Source organism: Serinus canaria, chromosome 1 (assembly GCF_022539315.1).
Source record: "Serinus canaria isolate serCan28SL12 chromosome 1, serCan2020, whole genome shotgun sequence".
Lineage (NCBI taxonomy): Eukaryota > Metazoa > Chordata > Aves > Passeriformes > Fringillidae > Serinus > Serinus canaria.
Genome location: NC_066313.1, coordinates 54,656,611 through 54,677,634, shown reverse-complemented (window position 1 = coordinate 54,677,634; position 21,024 = coordinate 54,656,611). Strand labels below are relative to the sequence as shown.

General features: G+C 39.5%; 1 protein-coding gene across 1 annotated transcript in view; it reads right to left on the bottom strand.

Moving 5' to 3' along the window:
- ENOX1 (ecto-NOX disulfide-thiol exchanger 1) overlaps positions 1-21,024 on the bottom strand; it is a 356,835-nt gene that overhangs the window by 274,059 nt on the left and 61,752 nt on the right. Inside the window, exon 2 of the mRNA XM_030234651.2 lies at positions 10,276-10,352. The gene's annotated coding sequence lies outside the window, so the exon portion shown is untranslated. The remainder of the gene's footprint in view (positions 1-10,275; positions 10,353-21,024) is intronic.

Sequence of the window (21,024 nt, the reverse complement as noted above, 5' to 3'; positions counted from 1 at the left end):
TCTTTGCATGGTGCATGTCCCATCCCAGCTACTTTGGCTCAGCAAATTAAAGAAGAGCAAAGAACTTTACAGTCCCCTCTCCTCCCCAAATGCTTATAAGGGAAAAATACAATTCCTAATTACATAGAAAATATAGCTACCATGAATAATGGATAGAAATAAAGGAGGTTGCATATGTACCTAACAGATAAAATGGAGGAGATTCTATTACGTAATCAGATGTGTTTTATAAGTGATAAAGACAACTGGTATCTGGAAGAATTAGTAGTAGAGGAAAATAAATTATTATTTTGATTTTCTATTATTTTCTCCTCTCTATGATTAATGAAAGGCAGCCAGGTATCTATTGCATTGAGACTCCAGTGCCAGATGTGACTGCTGATGCACTGATTGTATCAAAATGGAGAGGGAAAAGAAGGTTTAGGTAGAATTAGAGTTTATAGCAAACCAAAACCATTGCACCAAATGTTTCCATCAATGTAACCAATCTGCAGAGACAGAAAGTAGGTTGCCCGATCAACCCTTTGCTTGCCCAGCTGATGACTATTGGAGAGAAGAGGAGAATCGAGTTCTCTTAAGAGTGAAAATGCAAGCACATGAAATAAGGAAAAAAGAACTAGAAGACTGTCTGTAGACAGTCAAAGAAGAAAAAAAGAAAAGAAGAAAAGGCAAGGAAGAAAAGTCAACAGAAAGGATCCTAGAGGTTCTTGTCTGAGTCACTGAATCTTTGAGGAAACCAAAGACTCTACACAGGACCAAAGTAAATATCTTTTGGAGAAGAAAATACCTTTTTACAATGGGAAGGAAGGAAAGACTTGAAGCTAAATGTGGAAGCCAGATACAAACAAAGTTAAATCAGTGAGAGGAGAGAGAAGCTGCAGTATGCACAGTATTTTGTCCATTTTATTTCCATGTTCTCAAAAGCAATGTCAGTGGCCATGGAGTTTTAAAAAAAAAGTAAAGATCTAGTCTAGGCTCACAGCCCTTGCACGTCGCACGTGGTGCTAACTTCCCTTTTGCCCTGGGCCTCCAACACTCAGCCCTCGTATTCAAACTTGAGGGTAGAAGCAGACCTCTGAAGAAGACCACTCCTCTCCTAGTCCTTTAAAGACTTCTTGACTAGAGAACATATTTTCTGCGCTCTTCAAATCTCACAAGGATTCATAATTGAACTTTTAGCTTATGGCTCCCAGATGAGGCTCAATAAACTCAACTGATGAGCTTGCAAATTTGTCATATGCTTCTTGATACATTCACTACTTACAAGTATGGTGAAGCTATCTACATTCTCCTATGGATGGCAATCCCTTGCTCCTTTGGCCTAACATGACAAAGTTCTGCACACCTGACCAGGCAAATCCTGGCACAATCCCAAACCAGCCTGCAAAGAGGCCAGAACAGTGCCATAAAGAAGCCTTCACCAAAGATCAATCTAGGAATGACATGTGTCATATATCGATGGATGAATCTATAGCTGGGTCATATCCACACCAGGAGCAAGAATTTCTCAACAGTTTTTTCCCTTTCAGATTTTCGAAAGGACAATGTGAACATTCACGTCTACTGAACTGGAGGCAAGGTGAAATGCAAGAAAGATGATAATGTGGCACAATGAGGTGACAAACAAGACAACAAAAAGTCTGCAGTGTAAGAAAGTTATATAACCATTTTCTGAGTTGTCTGGACTTTCTGTACAACTCAGAAAAATACCCATACTCTACCAAGAGAGCATACTGCAGCAAGTCCCCGCGTTGATTTAAGGTGGTTGCATTTACCTTTCTGTACAAGTCATCAGAGAGACAACTGTACATTGTGTAAATACAGTTGGGACATGAATTAATTTCAAACCTATCACATAATCTGATGAGATTTCCCTGGAGATCTCCTAGCACTTTTGCAGCACTGTGAGCCATTATTTCCATACTTATTGGAAATAACGTCTGAGCCCAGCCAAGGCACAATATTCCCACTGAGAGTTGTCATGACGGGAATGGAATTAATTCATATTGTCACTGGTTGTATCCAGGGTCTTTTTGGCATTACTAGCACGTACCCCGAAATATATTTTAATCCATGACAATGCAGTACACCATATAACATACAATTTGGGGTGTCCTAAATTTGGGCATAGATTCCCTTTTACATATAGAGACCACAAGTCACCTTTCCCTGTATTAACAGAAGCCTGATGCAGCTCCACCATTTTCAGTGGTCGAGCTCCTGGCTTACACCCCTGTGGAATCAGAACTGTATCTGTGACATAACAGAAGCATTCCAGATCCTTTTAAGATGCAATTTATTAGAGAGATAGACCTTAATCACAATGAGGTGTGATGCTGGCTGTCGTACTTTAGAGGATGAGCAAGAAGCTATAAATTTTTTTTATTGCAGTTGAATTAATTCACACTTCTTATGAAGTTACTTATCTACTTTAAGCATTCTCCATGTGGCTGCTGTCACCAGATGTGGACAGATCCTTTTGTGCTTCACTATAAAACCAGCCATGCTGGAATTTTCAGATGAACTGAAGAGTCACCTATGTTAAAATAATTTTTAGATTTCCAAGCCATTCTTCAGAAAACTTTGACCAAATTTATCTGTTTATTTTTGCAAACAAATTTTCTCCATTTATAGTTGATCTGTTTTTCTTACCTGATTCATAGAAGCATGCTTGTAACACCGCAATTTGTCACCACGGAAACAACTGTTTGGTCACCATAGCTGATGTCAGAGAATGAATCAAGTATGAAAATCATGGAAAATATTTAAGGAAAAAAAAACCCAAAAACATTAAGCAAAAGCTTTCCAAACAAATTCATTAACAATTTGGAGCTACCCAGAAAGAAATTCAATTAAATATGATGCTTTAGTTTCAGTTTTCAGAAATTTTCAGGGGTTTTTTAACTTTTTATGTTTCTCTGTGGTTGGCAGCCACTGACCATAATCCTGTAAAATGGGTTCAAGCAGCCTCACCTCACAGCCAGCACCACAACTCACCATGAGATTGCTGCAGCTTCTAACCCATGTCTCCCAAAACTTTCACAGGAGGCTGAGACACAGCAGTCCTCTCCCCAAGGGTATGCTGAGACCTGACTTGTCCACTTAATTAGCCACTTAACCATTCTAGCAAAAGAGGCTGAACATGCAGCTGTCTGCAAATAGCCTACCATTGCCCAGCAGCTTTAAATATTATACATCTATATCTTTATCTGTCTCCATTTTCCTGACAGAAATAACCTCAGGCCAGAAATCTTTTCAGCTGCTGTGCCCTACCCATGTGGATGCTACAGTGATGTCTATTTTATGGATCAATGTTGATTTTCATTCAGGATTCTGTAAAGCTTTGAGGCAAAATCCTTGGAAAGGGAAAGAGAGATACCATTTCATAGTCCAGGGCAGCCTTTTGGAGATTCACCCAGAACTCAAGTACAAATCCAAAATAACCACATTTTTATATAAATTGTATATTTCTGTATTCAGAAGGAAAGTAGATAAATTCATGTATTATTTTGGTTAACTTATAAATTTCTTATAGCTACTGGTAACACAGCTAAAAATGGCATTCCAAGGTGATTCTAACTTTAGCAATAATAATAAATCTTATTTACCATATTAGTCTTAAAGTTCTATAATTTTGTCACATTTTGCATTAAAAGATCAGCTCAACTTTATTTCTCAAATGGTATCATTGATGGTGCCTTAGAAGCAGTCACTTTCATCACTATCACATGTAAAATCTCTGTGGGATTAAACTTTAGGAAACATTTTCACAAAAAAGAAGTGCCTCTAATTAAATGTAATTAATTTATTAGTGCCCTGGAATTGCAAGTATTAAAAAAATAATATAATCCTCAAGCATTTTTTTGCTTTGCATGTGATAAATGCTGCAATCACTCTTTTCAGTGAAAATACAGAGGAAACAATATTAGGTGACAGCAAAGTTCATCGCAGCAGGTCAATTAAGATTGTCAGGATTCATTAGCATGTGTGTGACTGGTAAATAATTGAGTTAATTTTAGGCTGAGTGACATATTTAGAAAACTATGAATCACCTTATTTTGTGAATTTAATCAACCTTTGCTCTTCCCTGGATAATTCAGTGTACATCCGCAATATTAAGCTGGAACTGACTCTTCACTCTGTTGCCCTCACAAATGCTAGTGGTCTGCAAAATTTCAAAACTATCAACTGCATTAAATGCTGGCCTCCAACAAGGATTTCAACACAAATAAAGCACTGTAACTACAAAGAAAACAAAAATTTTAAAAACCCAAACAAGCAAACAAACAAAAACAACTCAAAAAAATCTTCCTAGAAGCTGAAGAAGTTACTTTCTTCAACTGAAGTTTTAGCAAGATTTAGCTGAAATCTTTATTTGCTCTGTCTCTAAGAATAAAAATGCTTAAGTCCACAAGATAGCAAAGCAGAATGATTATTTCTCTGGAAACTTTCCCAAAAAATAGCTTCTGTTTGAAAAATTTAGTCAATCCTCAAATGCTTCTTTGTGACACTCTGTTAGCCCAATTATCTCACGTTACAAAACAAAAACATTGCACTGCATATGGATGTTCCAGCTTTGGCTCTGAAAAATGGTACTTTCAACAGCAGGAAACATCTTTTTTCAAAACTTATCTTCATTTGGAAATAAGTCACAATTCCTAGCTAAAGTAAACAATTCTTTTACTTTTCATTGGATGTCTTCTGATCTGTTAGAGGGTTTCTCTTCATTTCTGGAAGACATTCTATTAGCACTAGATTTGATATTGAACATGACAATATTTAGGTAACAGTGGGCTTTTCTGTGTAAAATTTGAGCAAAAAGGCCAATTACTTATGAATTTTGTAGTTTGAATATGAAAACAAGTTGCTTGTGGATTACTGGCAGCTACAGCTTGGGCTCTGACACCTAGCTGTTATTAATACACAAAGCAATTAATGTAATTATAAATATGGGGAAAATATCAACATTATTTACACTAGTTAGTTATTAGGAGGTAAAATACTTTGTCAGCTGTAATACAATACAAATTGCTGCACAGCATTCAATGCGATTATAACACACATATATTCAAAGTACTACAGTTTATATTCTAGGTCTGTCCTCCAGGGATCAATTTATGATACTCTATGCTGGGTATTTTATCTTGACAAAATAAGGACATTTTGTTCACGTGTAGCTACATTTGGCTACCACACACTTTCTGTGTGGGTAGGATTCCAGATCCACCCCTTGCGCAGTGAATAAGGAGAGACATTGGGATGCACGGGAGGCATCATTAGTATCTACACAAAAAGCGCCACACGAGTGTGCACCTGCCTCTCCAATTTGGAAACATTTTCCTCAAGCAAAACCAAAACAGAACCAACAGCAGCTTGTACCCATTTTCTTCATTGTTGGCATTGGTTTCTTGAGTGTTCAAGCTAAAAATCCCACTTGGACATTTACCATTTACGCCCCATGCATGCATAGCATGTAGTGACAGTCAGTGACTCGGCAGGGGGGGTTTGGAAGGTCTATGGAAATGATCCATGCAGGTGACAGACAGCTAGGTGAGCAATGTAACATGGACAAAACACACTCACATTGGGGACTGCTGCTTTCTTCCATACTCAAACCCATTAATCCATTTAAGCAGAAGTGCTTTCTTTTTCCTTATTTTCTTGCACTTGGTATTAAACTCCTGTTCAGAATTCATGGTGTTACAAACAGCAGCCAATGTTAAACAGGACTATTTCAACCTCCTTATTAGTACTTTATTTTTTTTTAAGTCAGACAATTGTGTCACCCATTACTGACATCCTCAATTATTAACACCATGTGGCACTGGGTAGCATATGGCATGTTTAGCAGTGGGACTCGGCCACCACCGCTCCAGTGAATTAGGAGAAGTTGCTCCCAGGTACCAAAGTGGTGTCCTTGTAATCACCTATCATAAACACACATTTTCCTAGCTCTGCCAAAGGAGACAAAGAGATGAAACAACGTGCCAAGTCAGAAAAGCAAAATAGCTTTGATTGATAAAAGGGACAATACAGCAGAGGTGCATATTACTAAAAACAAATAAAACATATTACTAGCGTACCTAGATAGGGAAGCAAATTAAAAATTAACAGGGAACTGCTAAAAGCTGACACTTTCTCTAACCAAAGCAAATTGCTACTGCCCAGCTCATAATGGCTGATGCACAGTCCTGCTTTATTTCCCAGCTGCTCCATGAGACTGATTCAAGCTCACTGAAAACAGTCCTTTTTGGATGCAGTCACAAGTAAGAACTAGAACAGACCAAATATCTCACTCTAATTGATTAAATAGTTCTGCTTAATGTCATTTTCAATGGTCTGGATAAGGGGATCAAGTGCACCCTCAGTCTCCTTGTAGAGGACACTAAGTTGGGTGGGAATGGTGATCTGCTGGAGGGCAGGAAGGCTCTGCAGTGTGATCTGGACAGGCTGAATTGATGGGCCAAAAACAATTGTATGAGGTTCAACAAGGCCAAGTCCTGGGTCCTGCTCTTGTGTCACAACAGCCCCATGCTACAGGCTTTGGGAAAAATGGTTTGGAAAGCTGCCTGGTGTAAAAGGACCTGGGGGTGCTGGTTGACAGCCAGCTGAACATAAGCCAGCAATGCATCCAGAGAAACTTTTCTATCAAATCATGGTCGGATAAGGCAGAAGTGCTACTTCCCTACTGGTCACAGAATAGAAGATCCATGCATTACTTTTTCCTGGTAACACTACTAAGCAAAAAAGTCCATTTGAAAGTGTTTCCAAAGAGGTAAAATATTTCTGTTTTTAAGAAAGCTCAGTGTAGATTTCAGACTATTTCCTGACAGTTGGTATCCGAAAGTTCTTTGTTTGATGAGAATGCCTTCTTCTTCCTTAAAGAAAACTAATTTGCTTAGTTGGTATAGAGTATGCATTCTGTGTCCCCCTTCCAGGTGTCACATTGCACATGGTGTAAGTCACTCTGCATCTCTGGAGGAGTCTTGAGAACCATACAGGCCTTCAAGACTCCCAGCCACCTCCCTGGCCCCTAGAGGAGGGGACAGCCAAAGGACGGTCTCCACAATGGGAGACCGCTGCCTGCTGTTGCTCGACAGCCCATGCAGCAGTGCTGAGGGGCTCCGTGCCCTGTGCCAGGGCTTTGTTCCATGCACAGCCCTTCCAGCTGAACTTCCCACTTTTTACCGGCTTGTCACATTTAATGTTACTTTCTGTGTTTAATGTTTCAGATTTGCGTAAAGTTTTAAAAAATTTTAAAAAATATTTTAAAAAATATTAACAAAAAAAGTTGGAGCATGCCAGTTATTCCTTTGAGGTTTCAGAACACAAACTTTGCAGTTCTTCTGCTGTTTGGCATAGGCTGCCACAGATGGAAGATAGACATCTGTCTGCCAATATTTAAAGAGGACCAGATTTTTTTGTTTAAATTTTTTTGCTGTTCAGCACTTACAGCCATACAATCAGCCAGACCAGCCCTTCTTCCCTCCATAACAAACGCATTCACAAAGTGAACAGGGGAGACCATTGCCTGCACAGGATTCACACACCCAGGGATGTCTGGGGCGCACTGGGACTGCCTTGATGGATAGTTTTGGAAAGAAAGGGGCCAACTTTTTCTAACCTGGCTTGAAAAGCTCTGAAACTCACATACCCTTCTACCACAAGGGAGCTCATTTAATGACAAGGAAAACAAAGTTGTCCAGTAGCCTTTTCAGCAATGCCAGCCAGGACTTTGCTAATTTTGAGTTGCTCCAACTCAAATATCTGAGGGAAGCTGTTGAAATGGTGCATGCTCTTTCTAAAACAGCTGTGTTCCCTTGCCTGCTGATGGCTGCTGACTTAGCCTGACCTCAAATAATCCAGCTTCCTCCCCCCAAGTGTTACAGTCACTCTCTGCTATCACACCTGATCTTTCACAAAAGTTTCTGCACCTTCCAGGCTTGTCACAACAGCCCTTTGAGCATAAGCTGAAGCCAACTTGACACAACAGATTTCCTTTTTCTCTTGGAGACATGCATATGCCACAGAGACTGCAGTTCACCACCTATACGCTTCAAGCACTCCTGAGCACACCCAAGTGGGATAGCACTTTTGCAAACTGGGCAGCACTCCTGCTTCTTTTTCTTCACCCTTTTTTTTTCCCCTTCTAAAGTAAAAAGTTGGCTAAAGCAAGTCTGTTTGAAATTAAGTTCCTAACTTATGCTCAGTCTTGTGCTGTGTCCAAAACTGGCACAGAAATATTGTCGACTTTTTTTTCCTGGAACCCCCATGCACAGACTAGCAAATGAAGCCATCTCTTCTGCTCCAGCATCCCTGGAGCCTGAATACTTCAAGGATGAAGGATTTCTTGCTCATGCAGAAGGGTGGTGCCTGTATGACTGTGTGCATGCAAGGAGAAGTTTCCAGGAGCAGCAGAAAGTAAGCTATGTCACAAAGTCTTGCAGTGCTCACTCCTTCCTTCCTTCCTGCATGACACCTTGGGGAAAATTCAGGGAGAGAATGAATGCTGCAAAACGACAGGCACTGGACAGTGTCTGGAGGGAAGCAGGTAAACTTGCTGCCCCAGGGACAAGGGCATGGCTGGCAGGAGGGGAAAATCCAGACGGCTGGTTCTCTCCCAGCTGGGGATTAAGAAGTCACAGGTGAAGCAGGGCCACGTGCCTTACTAATAGCAGCAGCTTCCTGCTCAAAATAAGAAGCAGGTTCACACATTTGTTCTCCAGTTGGGTTCAGACGTAAGCTGCAACACAGATGTTCACAGGGCACAAAGGGGACACCCAGCAGAGCTGGCTGCAAAAGAAAATTTACAGGAATGACAGCAAGTTGCCTTTTATAGCAGGCTCTCTCGAGAGGCAGAAAAAGGGAAGCTCATTCCGCTATGATTTTTTTTTTCCTGAAACTCCTCCTTGTGTAAGGTCTCACTACAGCTAATCTCCACAGACTGCAAATGAATTAAGAAGAGGAGAAAACATAGGAAATCAAAATAAGAAAACAAAGTAGAAAAAAAAAAAGCAGAAGAAATGAGAGTGAAGAAATGTATCACAAAAGGAAGTAGTAAGGGCATGGCAATAGATATGAGAAATATTAGGAAAAGATAAACATTGGAAACATTGATCTTTTGCACACACTCTGAAAATATGATTAGATCCTGTGACAGGATCCTGGACACAGGTCTGTACATCCAGGAGCTCCAGCAGTAGGACATTAGGTGGTCCAGGCAGGTACCTGACCCCATGCATAAATTGGAGACAACGGTTCTTCTCTGTTTTAGCTTTTGCTAAAATCCAGCTATTTAGCTTTTGCTAAATATCTTGGGACCTACAGGTGAAGCATGCTATGAAGATATGTTGCATTCAAATTCTTACAGAATAAGCAACTTAGTAAAAATCCATTTTTGTGAATTTCAAGCATAAGCGTTTAACCTCTCCTCATTTTTAAATCTCTTCAAAGTTTCTCACACAGATCAAGGTACATCCAGCTGTTACATCCAGTATTCAAGAAACCTTTCACTCCCTCAAACTGAACCAAATCTCAAAAAAATTGCCTAGGTCTATGAACTCTTTCAAAAGAATAAGAACTTCTAAATCTTCTTTCATTTGACTTTCTCCATTGCTAGGAGTTTAACAGAGCTTCAAGAACCATCAAGTGTGATCTGACTTTTAAAAAAGAAATCACCTGGAAATTGCTTTGTTATATGCAAGAATGTATTTCTGAAATTGCCTGAATATTTTCTGTAAATGACTGAAGTAAGATGTGAGCATCACTGAAACACCTAAGAAGAAAATTTCCGGGAACTTCAATGTACCCAAGTTTTCAACCTTTATGGTCATTTCCTTCCCATATTTAGTTATATTCATACCTTTACTACCTTCAACAGTTGCAAAAAAGCCCCAAAGGAAACACAGATGTAAAGCCAGATGAAGCACAGCCTCAAGCAGGGAAGGATCAAGAGAAGAGCCACTTCCACTCACTGATTTTTACCTTCAAAACTTCTTACTTGCTTGTTGAGACTCACCTTTTTCAACTCTCAAGTTTGTGGGTTTGGCTAAACATTAATCTCTGAGCAACTGTGAACGTTGTATCCTTCCAAATTTCTGTCCTACAATAACCATGTGTTATTGAAAATTCAGCCTGCAAAGATCCATCACACTGTCCCATTCACAGCAACTGAGATTTATCAAGAGCTGTAAGAAGCTCAGCATTAAACTGTCAACAAAACTCACACGGTCCAAACCACCCAACACAAGGCATGAATGTATCCATTACACTTACCTATTTATTGCAGATACTTTCCCAGTTTCAAGAAGCATAAAATCTTGAAGAACTGCTCCAAGTTCAGAATCCAAGATCTGATAAAAAAAGATTATATATTTTTAAAGTCATTAAAAGTATACGGCTTAAGCACACAAAATTAAAAAAATATTGTGCAAAATTACTACTTAGAAATGAGCCCATGAGCCAATCCTTCTGAAGCTGTGCATCACCTGAGACATGTTGTGGGTGATAACAATGATGGTATGGTAATTCATAGCACATTGCATTTAAGGTATATAATATTGTATAGGTTCTTAAGCAACTTCTACACGTCAGTTCAAAATTAGCAGAAAACTCAAAAAATATCCCAAAATTTTCAAATAGTAATTTTGCTACAATCATTTACAATGAAAAAACAAATACAATGTATTGAGTATGAAAAACTGCCAGTGGCATATCAGAAAATATAAATGATTTAGGAAACCACAAGCATCCTTATGTGCATTTAAGGAGTATTCTGCCTCTAGCTTGCAGCAGAACAGTGACATGAATAGGGAAACCACATGAAAAATCAAGGGTATCCTTAAGTACATTATTTCTTTATTGTCCAAAAATGCAGAACAGGCAGTTCTGTTACAGGTGTGAAATTCTGGATGTACATCCTTGTAAGGATACATATAACACCTAATCACAATTAGTCCCAGAGTCTCTGTAAATTTTCCTGGTGATTCTCACACAGTGACCCTGAGCATAATGCATTTATTAAACCTGATGTGCTTAACAAAGCAAAAAGGAAGAAAATGCAGCAGTAGAAAGAAACAGGCTCAGAAGACTACAGAAAGACACATAGGAGAAAAAAAAAAGGAAAAGAAAAATGGGAAAAAAGTTCATGTGTCCAAATGCACTTGGTCTGATCTCTGCTCTGCATAATCACCATCATTAGTACATGCTCTATTGAGCATTTTGGTGGCACTACTGGCAACTTGGCATTCTGCAACAAGAAACAGCATTTCACACAGGACTACCACACAAGCACAGCTCTTTAAGATAATAAACAGCCTATATTAAAAAAAAGTCTTGTCTCTTTTCTTTCTACAAAGTTTTTCCTGAGTTTTCCACAACAGCTGTGCTACTGGTACCTACCACATGATTCCCAGTGAAGGCAAAGAGAATCAGCTATAGAATTGTCTACGCCCACCATGCATCAATGGTCACCTGGCTGGGACTCCCATGTGTCCCAGCTGAAGAGCAGACATTTGCTTCTCCAAAGGATTAGCCCACCCAAGGAGTCCTGGACTCCCTCTGTTTCCTTTTGTGAGCTAGTAATTTTCAAGCAGAGAGATGAAACATAAATATCAGCATGGATAATTATTTCACTGCTCATTTTTTGCAAGATAATCAGACAGAAAGATAAGATTCACTCTGAGGAGCAGAAGCAGTAGAAATTTTTATCCAGCAACAGCATGAAAGATTCTGACAATTCTTCTTACATAAGAAACAGTTCATTGATTTGTAGCTGCTGCCTACTTTCATGTGCAAGAACAACAGAAATCCCTCACTGGTCCTCTCTACGTATTTTCAGGCAATCACTACAAACATGACAACTTCTAGGATTATTTATTCTACGCACTGTGTAGCCATTCCTGCTGTTGATATCAGCTGCAGACAAGCCAGGCTTGGAAGCTCAGATTCAATCCCACAGGCACAGTAACATCACTACATCTCCACCCTTTGCACCTCCTACTCAATTCCCCAAAAGAGATTTCCACAATAAGGCATTATCACAAAGAGAATGTCATTAAAGTGAATCTCAGCAAAGTCCCACCTCTAAAATGAGTGGGAGTTACTTATTAGATTATACCAATAAAAATCTGCAAGATCAGAAGATGGTCAAAGTTTACCCTTTATTTCCTACAGTAATGTCCTCCTTTTTTCTACTTCTTCATCAGTTAGCCTTTTAACAACTTTTTCCACATAGAATCATGGAAAATCTCCAGTGGGAAAACACCCATAGAAGGCACCCAAGAATCACTGAGTCCAGCTCTCTGTTCCTTGCAGGACTATCTAAAACTAGGCCAAATGACTGTGAGCACTGTCTGGACACTCTCTGGATTCTGACAAGCTTGGTGCCGTGACTATTTCCTTGGGCAGCCTGCTGCAATGACTTACTACCCACTCAGTGAAGCACCTTTCATAAAGCCCAATTTGAACTTCCCTTCAACTTTATTCCATGTCCTTGAGTCCTGTCACTGATCCCCAGGGAAAGGAGAACAGCATCTCCACCTCTGCTGGCCTCTCCTGAGACACACCCAAAGTTATGCTTTACCTCTTATTTGTCCCCTTCATTTCTTACCCAATTTATGACTGCTCGTTTTACCTTCACTTGCAAGGCCTCTGCAACTGACAATAAGCACTCATCTTACCACCCCTTGACAGGAATTACCACCCATCAGATGTAGCACTTAAACCACCTAAATATAGGCTGTTCCCTAGCTGAAACATCTTCAGCCAAGTGACCTTGACGATGAGTAGAGATTCCAGGGACTGAACTGTCAGGTCCTGCAAAATTTGTGTCATAAAAGTTACCTTCAAACTGACCAGGTGTAAAACCTTACTAATTTGATAATGCATGAAATTATATTTCTCACAGACACATTTCAGGGGATTGTTGACCTGAGAATCTCTTATGACATATTTGCAGAGAAATGTTATGAGTTATTGCATGGCTGAGATAGCTCTGTGACAGAATGTTTGCAACCAAAGATAAGAACAATTGTGTGTTAAGTGCAAGCACACAATTTGCTGTGCATAATATTAGCAGGGTTTATTTTAGAATTGACCACCCACCTGACTGTTCCAAAAAACCTCCTGGAGTTGCTACAAGATGCCAGAGAAAGTTTCACTTGTAGCAGACTTTCTGTCTTTAATAACACCAGCTGTCGCTTTCACAAACACATTATGCCCTTCACGTATTATCCCATATTCTGCAAACACCAAAAAACCCCAAACTCTCCCACAGTTATTAACATCTGCTTCACTTACTGATTTTGACAAACTGAAGGACAAAGGCATGATTTAACAGATTGCTCCACATAAAGCAGCTATGCAGTCCACAGAAGGATTCATCAAATGCCCCTGTCAGAGAGCTTTACAAAGCGCAGCTTAATGAACGTATGCAAATTGCTATAATACATAAAATGCCTGATACCACTTCAACAAGTAACATGCCTATGAAATCTATGGAGAATGGTGAGAGAGATCAATCTAATTTGTCTTTGAAATAAAGTGATTCGGTTTCCTCCAGATAATTTCAATCTTTTTTCTTTTTCTTGAATGCCCTGAAGCACACATTACATACAAAGAACTACTGCTTTAGGCACTGGAAGATGTGATTATTCAATAGAAAAAACATGCAGCAAGAGACAAACTGGAAGCACACTGGTACTCTTCAATATTTTCCTTCAATGTTTTGACATGCTGGCACTTTAAAAAAATTGGTTTTTCCAAGCCTTGTTGCATTTAAACAGCCCCTATTTTTTTCTGCTGTTGCTTGATGTGAGGTTGAAGCCTATGTGCAAGTCAGGCTGATAGTTACAGCATGAGGGAATGCTCAGATATGAAAGTGCACCAGAAAACAACATGCATCCAGGATGATTGCTGCTGCTGCTTTCAACATTATTGATCTAGAAATCTGATCTTTTTTTTTTTTTCCATCAAGATAAGGAAAGAATAGCTTATGAGCAAAAAATATTTTTGATGGAAAAAAAATCAACATTTTCTAGAGCTCTATCCCTCCTGAGAACTGAAAGTTCTTTTCACTAACTGACTTGAAAAAAGAATGTATAAAAATACCCTTGTGCATTGTCAAAGAAGCTAAAACCCACAATCACCTTTTAAGAAGTTTGTGGAAAAACAGGCAGAACTTTTCTAATTTGTTTTCTTACTTTGGAAAAACAACACAGGAAAAAGAACACAGCACAGTATGTGTGCATCAGAAACTAGAAGGTGCAAAGTTCCTGGATCTTGGCTTTACCACTTACATTTAAGGGCAGGCAGGTGCGAAAGAGAAAGAGGACTCTCTTTGTCTCTCATGCTGGGACCATAAAAGGAAAACAAACACTAGGTAACACTTTCTCAGGTGGTTCATGGTTATGTTATGTTAGGAGAATTCCCGGTGTAGTAGTTGAACGATAAACCGTTTCAACTCCTACTTTATGTCACAGTATGACAGAATCACTTAGGTTATAAAGACCTCTGACATCATCGAGTCCAACCATTAACTCAGCACTCTCAAGGCCAGCACTAAATCATGTGCCTAAGCACCATTTCTTTTAAATACTCCCAGGGCTGGTGACCCAAACACTTCCCCAGGCAGCTTGGTCCAATGCTTGACCATCCTTTCGCTGAAGAAATTCCTCATATCCAATCTAAACTTTCCCTGGCACAACTTGAGGCCGTTGCCTCTCGTTTTATTGCTTGCAACCTGGGAGAGGAGACCTGCTCCCACCAGTTTGCAACTTCCTTTCAAGTAGAGAGGGGTAAGGTCCTCCTAGGCCTCCTTTTCTTGAGGTTAAACAATTTCAGTTTCCTCAGCTGCTCCTCACAAGACTTGTGCACTAGGGCCTTCGTGCATTTGATGTTTCTTGTTATAACAGAAGTAATTGCTGTTACTGTCAAAGCTAGACACATTTTTTTGCTCAGTGCCGTAGGCAAAATGACCAAGATGAGCAGTACTTGGTGCAGGATTCTCAAATCTCTCTATCGTGGGACCACAGTTTCTACACTGAGAATTAACTAAATTGTAAAATAGGAGTCCAAGTTGGAATACCATGTCAGAAAGGTATTGTGATCGCCTCATTTTAAAGGCACTAACTTGTAAAATCCTTTCCATTCTGTTACAGTAAATATTCAGTATGCACCAGGCACCGTGTAAGAAGCTTTTATTTCTGTGCAAATGAATATACATTAGAGTGAGTGTTTATAACATTTTTCTAGCTTTGTGTTTATATAACTGACAATTAAGGGGTGATACCTTTAACACTGTGTATCACTTCTACATGCCAGTATCACTTCTAGATGCCAGTTAGCAATATTTAACAAAGCAGGCAGTTCTCATTTTTATGCCTTTTGTTTTCATATTCAGATTTGGTCCTCCAGCTTTGCATTCAGTCAAACACTAAAATCAGGGAATAAATGAACATGACAAGCCTTCCTTTATTCTACCTCATTTCTCGAAATAACTCTTTCAGCTTCCATCATTACCATCCCTATTTTAAATTTGTTCCTTTTAACATAAATCTACAAGTACATAAAAATCTCTCCCCTTTTGACTGTGCATCAAGGCCAACAGATTCACAGCTGATATAGGTAATAAAAGCAAATTAAGGAAGTTCCATGTCACACCTCCTCTCTTATCTCCTGAACCTATATAAAATTATACTAATTATCATAAGTAAAATAAAACGTTCTAACTTTTCCCTGAAATAGAGAGAAAATTATTATTCTTGGGAGCCAATCTTCTTACAGCTCCCTTAAGATGTAACATCTAATAGATTTTAGGGTAGAAAAAGAGCATTTTATACAGATTCCAGACTGAGTTTAGGAAAACAGCTTCAAGAATGTATATTAACGTGTAGACTATCATGGACAAAATTACAGTTTGTGCAATAGAGTGTGTTACATGATAATGCACAAAAACATTTTTTAACCTGTTACTTTGTGGTGGTTTTTCAGGCTTGCTTTCTTCAGGAACAGCAGCAATTAAAATCAGGATGTACTGCTTTAATGAAATAGGTGGGAAGCAGAGCCAGTCCACCCTATCCCATGTCCCTACCCATTGACAGATTCCTGGCATCCATTGCAGTGAGGATATTAACCCATCACTGTTATGGACAAACTACCTATGCTGGACAGCAGCAAAATCAGTAACAGCAAGTGGTTCTGGGACAATCCTGAACTGACACTGAAATAGATGAGAAAGTGCAAACCTTGCTTTGATAAGCTCCTTGGCAAGCTAGTACAAATCTTTGTTCCCTGTTAAAAAAAGAAAAATGAGAAGAAAAGAAAAAAAAAGTTGGTTAGATTTCAGACCTTTTTCTACTCAAAGAAAGTGAATTTCCAGTGGCTGAAAATGCCATCTTTCCCTGACTTGTAGGAAAATGCAATGAAGGACTCACTGCTCTGAAGTTATGTTTCAAAAGTAACATCGTAGGTGGAAAGACTGCCAATCTGAAATATTTCTGTGGAAGCACTGAGAAACATTACTCAATATTTCTGAAGGGAAGGGTCCCCACTTGCCCTGACAAAGGCAGGGGAGGCATGCAACACAGCCACTGCTTTTGGTTTGACAATGCAGAGCCTAAGCCGCCTTCCTCCACCTCCACAGAGTGTCTGAGATAGAAAGAAATGTGCTGCTGTCACTGCAGTCTAGACACTGGAATAGAAATTTTATAAGGAAATACTTAACTTTTGGGGTTTTTTGTTTTAAAAGCAAGGCAGAAGCACTGCACTCTTCATACTAGTGAAAGACTGGCTAAACAGCTGAATGCGATAGAGGCAATAAATCCCTAACCCCTTACCTTTCTAATTAAACTGACAATTCTTGGAATCCCCTGTTCAAATCATCATAAGGAATGTGAAAAAGGGTTACAGTAAGTTCAATATAAGTAATATTTTTTACAAGACTTATGAGGACAGCATGGGTAAATTCAGTATGACCACGACATTCATTTGTCCTGGAAAGTCCTTAAACACTAGAACAATAACATCTGAAGATTATGATACCCCATTCCTGCATAAAAGGAGGAATCACTCAGAAATATCCACTAGTAACAACCCGTCTTAGAAACAACAGGTAAGTCAAACAATCCATAAGAGAAACAAGAGGACCATCAAATCCTCCTTGAAACAGACACCTATTATAATGGGGGCCAGATACAATTCACAGTTGTCTGCTTACATTACTTGAAAGAAAGAAAATTATAATGTTCCCTTCTGTCACAGAACCAGCACAGAGGATGGAACTGTGAAGAGGAGCAAGATCAAACAATTTGAGAGGAGTCTAGGAAGTCTTCCTAAGCAGTCACTCATGTCTGCTGTTAGGAAAGGAGGCCAGGCACCAAGATGTCATTCTCTGAAAAGTCAGATCCAATGAGCAATAGCTTATCAAGATAAGAATAATTAGCAGACAGGCTAGTGGCAGAATTAGTTCACCATGGTGATGATTATTAGGAAAGCAGGACAATTTTAAGAAAAGGCAGCTAAAAATACCTGCCTAGCACACACTTCTCCCAAGTTCTTCTCATCTCCAGTGTGCTGATGCTTCAAAGCTAGCTGTCCCAACAGACAGCCCAGTACTGTCTGCCAGTGTCACGATGACTTATAGCATGCTGTGGTAGGTTTGCAGTCTCTGAGGATTGTGTGTCTCTGTGAATGATGAGGATAGCTGCACTTTGTTCCAGTTACTGTGAATTAGGAGCAGAACCCATTGACTAGCAAGCTTTCAGCACAAGCTTCAGCTGGGAAAAGGCTGGGTACTGGGCTTGGGCTGCAACATTGAAGGAATACACTTCTCAGAAGGATGAACTGTGTCTTGTCCAGGTTTCTGTTCCTGCTTTGCCCAGGAGGACTGACAACACAGTGTCTTTTCCACAGAGACACATGCACTCCACACAGGCCCTTCCTAGCATCATCAACAACAGAACAAGACCAGAGTCCCATATGTTTTTCAGGAAGAGACATCCCAAACTCCAAGGGTCTGGCAACAGCAAGGAAATTCTTGTACTGACCTTGGACTGAGGCCTTCTGGCCTCTGTTAATAACCAGCAGAAGCCACTAACCACTGCATTAAACATGAAATAAGTGATACTGTAGACACATGAGCAGTGCCCAGTCTCCTGTTTAGCCCTTTTGATAACACTATGACTTCATATTGCATGTGCCTGGCTGGTTTTTTTTTTCAATCCCTGTAAGCGCTTCTACATAGTCTCATAAAAATTTCCCTAAATTTATCAAATTCTCTCTTCAAGTTATTTTGTTTTTCTTCTCAACTAGTGCACTTGGAGTTTATTCCACAACTTCACCCTCTTGCGATGTTTGAAAAATTTCTGTTAAAATTCAGTCTAAATTCATTCAGGATTAATTAATAAAATATTATCTTGAGAAGTTATTATTCCTCAGTTTCAACAGCTCTCCTTCTTCTTTGGTGTTTGCCCTACAAAGGAATTTAGTAAAAAAGTTTAATTTCCTGGACATTATATGCAAGTTATTGGGAATGGAGGCTTAGCATATTTTGTCAGAAAGTCTGACAGAAGGTAACCAATTACTGGGAAAATATATTTTTTTTTTTTATTTTTTTTTTTTACTAATAAACGAAAGGCAGATGCTGATTTCTTTTCTTAGTTACTACAGTATAAACCAGGAATGGACCTGTATGGAGAGCAAGCCATAACCTGTGGCTAGAGGTGAGGACTGCATCTGAGCAGGCATCTGCCCAGGGCTGCAGTGAGGATTGTGAGCAATGAGCTGTCAGCAGAGAAGAAATATCTGATAGAGAAGGGAAGAGCAATAGGCATCTGTCACATAAGAGCCATTTTGTAGAGGCCTTCGAAAATGAAAGGGATTGATCATAGATTTCCTTCAGTCCAAAGAAACTTGAAAACCAATATATCTGGCATCTAGACTCTTACCCTCTGGGTAAATGGTGTACCTGCTTCAGTTCAGATTGGACACAGAGAAGTTCAGTGGGAGGGTGACTGCTCTCTGGAGCAGGCTCCCCAGCAAAGTGGCTACAACACTGAGCCTGTCAGAGCTCAAGGCTCTTCTGGGTGATGCTCTGAGTCACATGGTTTAGTTTTAGGATGTCTTGCAAGGAGCAGGGAGTTGGGCTCAATGGTCCTTAGCCTTTCAACTGGAGATATTCTGTGATTCTATGCCTATGCAAAAGGCAGTTTCACCCACCCCATTATTGAATGGAATCATCATTCCTGTGTGTTGAATTCAATGCTGTTCAACTGTGTTAGGACTGGTCTCAGGACACACAGTGCATCAAACCACTGCTGCTGTTTTGAAGCTGAGGTGGCATTGCCACGCCAACACTGACTCTTCTCACTTCTTGAAACCACAGTGTCCAAACATCCACACCCCCTGTATTTAACTACCCAAGGACGTCAGGCCCAGGACAGAGACCCTAGACAGAGAGAAGTACATACCTCTAAAGCTCAATTTCTCTCATCCTAAATGTGGATACCTAAAACAGCTTAGATTAATTGCATGCAGTTATAGGGGCCAATGATCATAAAAGGAATCTAGGGAAAGTAGCTTTGATGTAGGCACTTGTGCTGTAGATAAGAAAGTTGAGACAAATCTTATGACTTAAGTCTGCCTCAGGAGAGCTGGCATTCAGATGGATCTAAAGGCACAAACACTGGTTCAAAGGATGGGTTTTCAATGACATCATGATCTAATCTGTAAGTCTTTATTCGGTCCTTCCTTTTCTATTTGAATATTAAATAGAAGAATTTGAGAATTGGCTCAATGATAGCAATAAAAGTCATCAGGAAGGCTGATTTATAGGAAAATATTAAAATAACTAAATATGTATAGCTTGACTAAAGCCACTATTGAAAGAGAAATATGATAATTATCTACAAGCTCTGAAAGGATACACACAACTAAGGATTTTTTAAATAGGGTTTTTCAGGAAAATATAGCTAAGAATAATGTGATTATACCAAGCAAAGTAAAGTTTAGGCTGACAGGGAAAAATTCTTATAATGAAGTGTATTCTGTTGTATAACAATCTTCCAAAGGGCATTGGCTGAAGTCCATTCCCATCACAAAGCCTGTCCATGACTGGACAATGATCTGGAGAAGACAATCCTGGTGCAAGATGGACTAGATGACTCAACAGTGCTTTTTCATTTTTAAATTCCTATCATTCTGCGGTATTAAATAATCCAGTAAATCAAAGGGAAGAGGGAAATAAGCTTAGCAACAATTGCACAGCTGTTTCTTCTTCGAGGTCTGCAAGCTGCAATCAATGCAAGACACACTGACTGCACAGAGGGAGGAAACATCTGTATGTGGTCAGAGCACTGGGTTAATTCAGGGCTTCAAAGTTGCATGCCTGATGTCCCCTCTTCCCCTTCTTAATACAACAACTCTGCCAGAAGAATCGACCCTGTGTTGTAAATGTTTCAATCATGATTCTTGCTGCACCAGCTACTCATAATTGGTTTATGCTTTCTTGATCTCAGATGCCAACCGGTGTTAAACAAAACACAAAGATACGTAGCCTGTGGGCACATACTTCCACTGAAATCATCTCGGCACATGTTGATCTACAAGGAGTGGGGCAACAATGTTTTCTTAAAGTTGTGATACTCATTTTAAAATCCAGGCAATATTTTACTCATTATTTTTGAAGAGGCTTTGACATTTTATAACTAAAATATCTTGCTGAGAGTCTGTGCTAATACACAGTCTGTTTTCTGTTACAGCTAAGCCACAAGTAACAGAAGCCTTCTTAAGGAACAATTATTCAATTTAACTGTGGATTTGATTTCTCTCCCTAGAAAATATTAGTGTATACATACATAAAACTGTATTTTCTGAAGAAAGTGCCTTCAAGTGTAACGTTAGCTTTCCATAACCAATTTCAGCTCCAGTTTTCCCACTGCAGTCACACTCTGTGATGCTGAACAAACCCCTGTACCCACTTCATGGGAAAGGTCTGAGGCTTCAGAGAATCCAGTTAGGATGTATAGC